Source organism: Sinocyclocheilus rhinocerous, unplaced genomic scaffold (genome assembly GCF_001515625.1).
Source record: "Sinocyclocheilus rhinocerous isolate Xijiao unplaced genomic scaffold, SAMN03320098_v1.1 scaffold585, whole genome shotgun sequence".
Classification (NCBI taxonomy): Eukaryota; Metazoa; Chordata; class Actinopteri; order Cypriniformes; family Cyprinidae; genus Sinocyclocheilus; species Sinocyclocheilus rhinocerous.
In genome coordinates, this window is record NW_015630024.1 from 1,352,760 (window position 1) to 1,360,199 (window position 7,440).

At 38.8% G+C, this 7,440-nt stretch overlaps 1 pseudogene; it reads left to right on the forward strand.

Annotated features, from left to right (window-relative positions):
- Window positions 1–5,715: 5,715 nt before the first annotated feature.
- Window positions 5,716–7,440, forward strand: part of LOC107739730 (cytospin-A-like) — a 26,030-nt pseudogene continuing 24,305 nt past the window's right edge.

Here is a 7,440-nt window from a genome sequence, read left to right on the forward strand (position 1 = left end):
CAACAAAATGTGATTATTTTAAAGTGGGTGATTCTTTTCTATACCCACTGTATATATATTAAATACATATAAAAATATGCTGTCAGGATAGGGAGGTAAATAAATATTTCTTTTTTGAATTACAGGGATACCAAATTATGAATATACTTTTGGCTGCTTACAGAGGGGACATAGTATCTCTGCGCAGGTAGGATGTCTATATTAACATATAGAACTCAGACACAAGTATTATATTAAATATTTATTATATTATATATATATATATATATATATATATATATATATATATAAATAAATACTTTGCTGATGAATTGGGCTGCGTTAAGTACTGTATGAAATTTTCTTCATTTCTTATTTAGGGGACCACCACCTGAGGAATATTTTTCTTGGTCCGTAACAGGTTCATCTGTCACTTTTATTGCTTTCGGATTCAGAACTCGACACTTTCCACAGCTTAGCAGTGATAGGTTAGTCATGCATTTTAAGTGCCGAGATTTAGCGTGTCAACTTTAACTTTCAAAATGTGTGGCCTTTTGCTAATCCTCTTTTCTTAAAGTCAACGTGAAATCAAAACCGATCTATTTGCTTTCATAATAAATGTTCCTGGACTTACTGTGAATGATTCATTAGTGTGTGTTATATTAGAGGGGAAAAAATACATTTGCCTTTATTAGTGATGCATCAAAATGATTATTTTTTTTACCGAAACATAGAAATCAAAATCAAACCGCTGACACACTTCATTGGAAATTGTTTCAGTCAATAACCTATTTCAGCCAAAACTAAAAATTTTTCCTTTTTGAAAATCTTTTTTTCCCTACTGTTTTGGCCGAATGGTTTTGGTTGCTAAAATTTTTGTTTGCTGAAAATCACTAGTCTTTATACTCTTTCAAAATTTAAACATCCCTCCAACCTCCTGGCTCCATTCTAGTATGTAAAGCCTCCTTTCACAGTCCAATCAATTCCCAATGGATAAAATCAGGTACCACCCTACTTTTTTTTCTTTCTTCTAATTGAATATCCTGTATTGGAAATGGGGGTTGTGAAACCTGTTTTATGTTGACTTGATTTCAACATGTCATTTATGACATCAAAGAAACCTTTATAATGGCTCATTAAAAAAATGCTGTAATGTTTTGCTTGCTGCATGCTGATCTTTCTGATGTGTTTTTGTCCTTTGAGCACTTCATTAGAAATTTGTATTGGTTTCAACAGACTTGGATGAAAACGACTGCCTGTGTGCCCAGTGGGATGTCCTGTGGACGCTGACCCAGTTGTATCTCTCTTGATCAGACTGCACTCTGCTTGAGCACATTAGCAGAGGAATGATTTCATTGAATGGAAGCTCTTATTAGTAGCGGCATGGTTCTTATGTCTCAGACCCTTGGCAGAGATTGGGACCGATTTCTCACTCGATGGAAACAACCTTTAAAAGTAGTGTTTTCTCACTATGAGTAGTTTTGGGATTTTTTTTATTTACAAGTTTAGGCCTCCTGCTGTAATAATTGCAGACTGTTCAGTGTGTGTGTGTGTATTCAACTATCCAAACAAACACATTCCTCCTAGCAGCCTTCAAACTGATGCTCAATTAACAAGTGGCTGCTGTGTCAGGTCTGTGAGGAATTTCCATTAGATGTGTGGCTGAAATATCCCGAAGAATAATCCAAACACAGAATTCATAGGTTTGTGTTGAGATACGGTGAAGAAATCGAATCTCTTGAACTCCACAGGGCCGTCTCACCTGTTTTGCATATCAAACGGTTTGTTCAGGCTGAGCGTCAGAAGGTCAGGACTGCGGTCACCGTTTAGAGACTCCTGGATTGTTCAGTCGTTCTTGGATTCCCTCTCGAGAGAATTTCTTCTTGTTTTTGTTTTTCAAAAGGTTTGTATTATTCCCCATGAGGTCTATTTTCTTTTAACGTTGGGGCAAAAAATCTGAACTTCACTGTGGCTTTCCTTTCGGACCGGGAGGTAACAGATCAGCGTCTTTACCACATGGATCTCCCTCGACAAAACAACATCTGTTTTTCTTGAGTGCACCACTCTGGGTTTTTAAGGATTGTTAGCTTCTATGCTTCTTTTCGCACATTTCTTTCATGTTTCGCAAAGAGAAGGGTCCATTTATTTTTCTTACCCACAGCACTGGATACATTTTCTCGTCCTGCATACACAAGGGCCAAATGACTTTCCACCATCTTGCACATATTCAAAGCATCATCACACGCTGTCGCTTCCACAGGCAAATCGACCACACAGGAAGAAATGTAAACATGGCCATTACGTTTAAATGCCCATTCGTACCAAGAACGATAACTAAAGTGATAACTACATTAAAGTCCACACCAATGGGCAATAAAACAGGGGCGGCTTTCTGTATGGCATTTTAATTTTGTGAGACATAGTTTCAGTTATGTCCTAAAAAAAAAATCAAGTCAAATGGATTCTGATTGGTTGCCAAAGTTTTTATCATTAATCATCTGGCAAAAACATTCTGAAAGTGATTCCAATGGTATTGTTCCTCTGTGTCGTTAACGTTATAGTTGTGGTAGAGGATTAGAGTGATAATGAAAACGTTTTAGTTATAGTTATCATTATAGTTAATGTTCTTGGTGTGAACGGGCCTTAAAGAAAAGTGTTGTTTTGGAATGTTTACATTTTTCTGAATTTTGATATATTTTGAAATTTAGTTTTGCTTGTTGATCCCGCTCTCGCTGAATTTCTGACCATTACCGCACGCTCCCATCCGCTCCCGCAAACATTCTAATATTGTATATAATTTTCGCGCATCAGGGCGCCGCTATCAATATGTGGGGTATTTAAATCCCCTTTGAATGAGCGCTCGCAGTCGTAGTTCACTTTCGATTGCGCGATCGCGCGCGCACTGTGTAAAGGGAGCACATCTTACGATAAAAGATATTTGTCAATGAACTCGGGATCTGTTGAGGAGCAAATCCCCCAACATCTTGTCAGTTATCTCTCCTTACTTTTGACCCGTGATTCTACCTGTAATAAAACTGTGCTAAATGTTTTGGGCCACACTAGTAGGAAGCATTTGAGCTGTGTTTATGATAAATGTGCATAACAGTGACAGTAAAATATGTATTTTAGGGATGGAAATTACATTTGGTACATGGTAATTGTGCTACTTTGGGCTGTTTTTTTTGCTGGCATGGGCTTGGGATGCACAATTAAAATGATGTAATAGTTGTGATCATTATTTTACCTTCCATGATCATTCAGACACGATCAGGTGCAGTACTGACACTCTTCTGTCAAGTCTGCATCAAATCAAGCACTCTGTAATCACAGGTAAACTGTCTGATCAGTCAGATGTTTGTCATGAGAAGTGTTCCACAAAACAGCTATGGTTTGAGTTGATGTGACAAATACATCTTTTGAATATACCGTGTGAACTCATTGTCCCGTTAGCTCGGAGAGCTTTATTTCCCCTCCTCAATAAGTTTTGTCAGTTGTTTTGTTTATTGGTCTAATTCTTGTTTCTTGGGTTGCATTGGTTAGTCACTCAATTAATTCTCTTGTGCTTCGTTCCCCACTTCTGAATAATGTTGTACTGATAAGGAGTTATCACAAAGTAAGTCTGTTTAGTTGCGCTATCTTACAATCAATATATAGTAAATGTAAGTTAAAGTGTCGCCGATGTAACCGGTTAAAACTTGGAGTGGCGATGAGGTCTTAAAATGTATGGAAAGAGTCTTTAAAAAGGTCTTAAAAGGTATTAAATTTAACTCCATGATTCCTGTATATACCCTGTAAAAGCTTTGAAAGCATATTTTTTTCTATAACTTCTTTGGAGTCCTAGAGTGCGTGTGATACATGTCAGGATGTTGTAACCTGAAATATTCAATATTGTTTTCATTTTAAAGACTCTATTCCGAGTTTGCGCTCTCAGCTCAGAATCCACTGGCGATCATTGAGTTTGTCCTGTTACCCGATATGAATTTGCTTGTGTGGTCCCTCATGTTTGAGGTTCTGTGCTTTTGAATCATTTTTAGAAGTGTGTTGAAGTGTTGTGGTGCTGCGGTTCAGCGCACTCAGATTTGTGCAAATGCCCAGTAGCTGTTTGCATATCGAGCACTGAAATCAAGTTTGGATGGAATATTTTGGGTTTGACAGAAAGTTGCCTGCAGTGACCTCTAAAATGGGAAGTTAACTCGGGCAGTAAACTCTGCTCAGCTAAAGAATTTTACTGCATAGTGTCTTTCTTTTCCCTCAGGGTTTGTCCAATAACTTTTAAGATTTTACAGTTTCGAGATGCACTTGAAGAAAATGATCGTAATGCTCAGCTTCATTGCTAATGCTTGTTAAAAATATAGTGCACCCAAAGATTTAAATTCTGTCATCATTTACTCACCCTCATGTCATTCCAAATCCATATGACTTTCTTTTTTCGGTGGAACACAAAAGAAGATATTTTGAGGAATGCTGGTAACCAAACCATTTCGCTACCATTTGATTTCCATTGTATGGCCAAAAAACATCACAGTTTTCAAAATGCCATTTTTAATGTTCCACAGAAGTAAGAAAGTCTAATCAATTAATTGCATCCAAAATTCACAATAAATGTGTGTGTACTGAAATATATGTAATTTTTATGTATAATATTAATCATATATAAATATGAATATGTATATACATCTAAATATTTGTTATATACACATGAATGTGTTTGTATTATATATACATATGAATATACACAGTTCACACACACATATATGAATATACACAGTTCACACACACATATATTATGTAAACAAGCTTTTATTTTGTATGCGATTAATCGCGATTAATCAATTTGACTGCACTAAAAGAAAATCATACAGATTTGGAACATTGTGAGGTTGAGTACATTTTGACAGAATGTTTATTTTTAGGTGATTAATCCCTTTAAGAAACGCTCATAATGGAATTTCTGAAATTTATTTCAGTTGTTATTTTTTTCTTTACGCACTATTATTGAAGCCATAATAGAATAATTTTCAAGACTTATTTTAATTCTTATTCTAATTTATTTGTGTTTATTTTCAGCACAATTCAGTGAATTTAAAGATGGTTACATTTTACAATACCATCAGGTTTGGCTTCATATTCTTTCATTAAATATCAGGACTGTGAGTTTTGGTCTGCAGTTGGGCGTGGTGCTTTTTGTTTTGACTCCTGTTCAAGCATATCAACTTAAAAGGCTTGCTGGAAAAATAGGGGTGTTTAGGCTTATCTCTATCTGGGCATGCCTCATCTGTTTGCCATCAAAGTATCCAAATCGCCATAGTTTCAATTTGCAAAGAGAGGCCACATAAGGGCAAGAAAAAGGTCAGAGTTCACTAGCTGCATGAGCATTGCGGTGAAGTCTCTGGTTTTTGATTTCTAGTAGTTCTAGTATAGCTGTTGTGTTTTTTCTAGCCTCAGGCCTAGCGCTGCTGCTCTGGACTTTCAAGCCTTTTAAGGCTAGACGCAGTTGGTCAGCTCTTCCAACGGGCTTGGCCTCCACCCATGATGATGTGATAAGAAAGGCAGTTCCATCCTCTTCTGACCCTCCTCCAATCACACAATTTTGTGTGCATTCAAACACTGGCCAATGACTGTTTTCCCCTAAAGTGTCTGAGTTTACAGTGTGTGTGAAGCTGTATAAATAGAGTCCTCGGGGACCGTAATGTTACATTCCAACTGTCTCCAAGCAAAAACATAGACTTGTACACAATGTGTTCCCCAAGGAAAATAACCAGTGCTGGAGTAAGGTAATGAGATATTTCGATTAAAGCTCTGCATGATTGAATGCTACACGACAAAACGAAAGGTTTGAAGAAAAAAATGTGGTAGCGATGTCTTTGTAATGCAGTTTTTCTACGGCTGGGTTTAATTAGAACTGCATGCCATTCTGTTCAGAAACTGTTCTGTATTTTCTGAAGGAGTGGGCTATCTGAAATTGTCATTCAGTATTAACTGCATTTTTTGTTGGTCCACTTAAATGCGTGTAATGTGTCCAAATGACTCATTGGCCGTTTTCATTCATTTAGATTACGCTGTAAATGTATCAAGAACCTGGAGCCAAGCATGAAAAAGGCGACCAAGCCCACGGCCGCCACCTCCAGAACCACAGCGGGCACTAAAGCCCCAGGCAGACCTGAGGGAAATAGCAATATGGGCACAGGTGGCAAGATGACGAACAAACCCCAGAGTTCAGCTCTACTGTCTAAGGTAACTGTTTAATGTGGAGGAAGCTGAAACATTTGTATTTAATCATTATGAATATATTGAACCAAGTGCCAGCTAAGAATTTAGCTTTGTGTTGCATTATGATTTGTCTGTAGCAGATCATTAACTTAATGTTTTGCGTGCTAACCAGGCAAAGAGCAATGATGATCTCCCAGCGGTGAGTGCAGGAAGTGGACCAGTATCCGTTAGCAACAGTAACACTACTGCTAGAAACAAGAGAGGAAGCTCCTCTCAGAACACCAGCAGCACTGAGACCAGGTCCAAGACCAGTTCAGGTAGCGCTAAGCATTGCCTTGGTTCTGAAGATGTTTAAGGTGAAGTGTTTTGTTTGTTGCAAAAATACTTTGAAGCCCACAGCTACTGAAATATCCATAACAGTTATTTGGTTATGGAAATATTTCTGCTTATACCCATTTCTATCTCCTGTAGGTCTTTCAGGAAGGCGTGCCTTGTCATCCACAGCCAAGGATCCAGGCACGACCCGAGAGAACTTGCGAGAACGTTCCAGAACTAGTGTTGCCAAAAAGCTTGCCGGACCCACTGATGCCATGCCTCAGAAGCGATCGCGATGCCATACCGTAGCTGAGACTGATTCTCGGATGAGCAAATCTCGCTCAGACAGCCAGATAAGCCATAAAGCAGTGCTGGAGTGCCAAGTGAAGGACCTGCTGGGCTTAGCCAAGAGCAAAGACCTGGAGATCATCCATCTCCGCTCTGAACTTAGAGGTATGAGAGCCCAGCTTGGTCTGGAAGAGCTTGAGGCCCCTGATGCAGAACAAGCATCTCAAGAGACCAAGCAGCCTCAGGAGAAAGAGGTTTCTCCTGTGATCAGTGCCACAGATGTGGAGTCCACTCTGCTCCCAGAATCCAACTTGAGCAAGAGAGGCAGAGAGTGGCCCAGCTCCTCTCCATCCACAACGCAGGGGATAAGACAGACATATGCCACCTGCTGGACAGCGAGAGATTAGACAAAGAGCGAGCAGAGGCCAAAGCAGCTCAGTTAAAAAAGGAATTGGGACACACGCACAGTGAAGCTGCCCAGCTCCAAGAGGCAATTAGCAAGGTGAAACTTACAAACATACTCCAGTAACTCATACCTTTGATTATCTTAAAGGTGACATATTATGCCCCTTTTTACAATATGTAATATAAGTCTCTGGTGTCCCCAGAATGTGTCTGTGAAGTTTCAGCTGAAAATACTCCACAGAT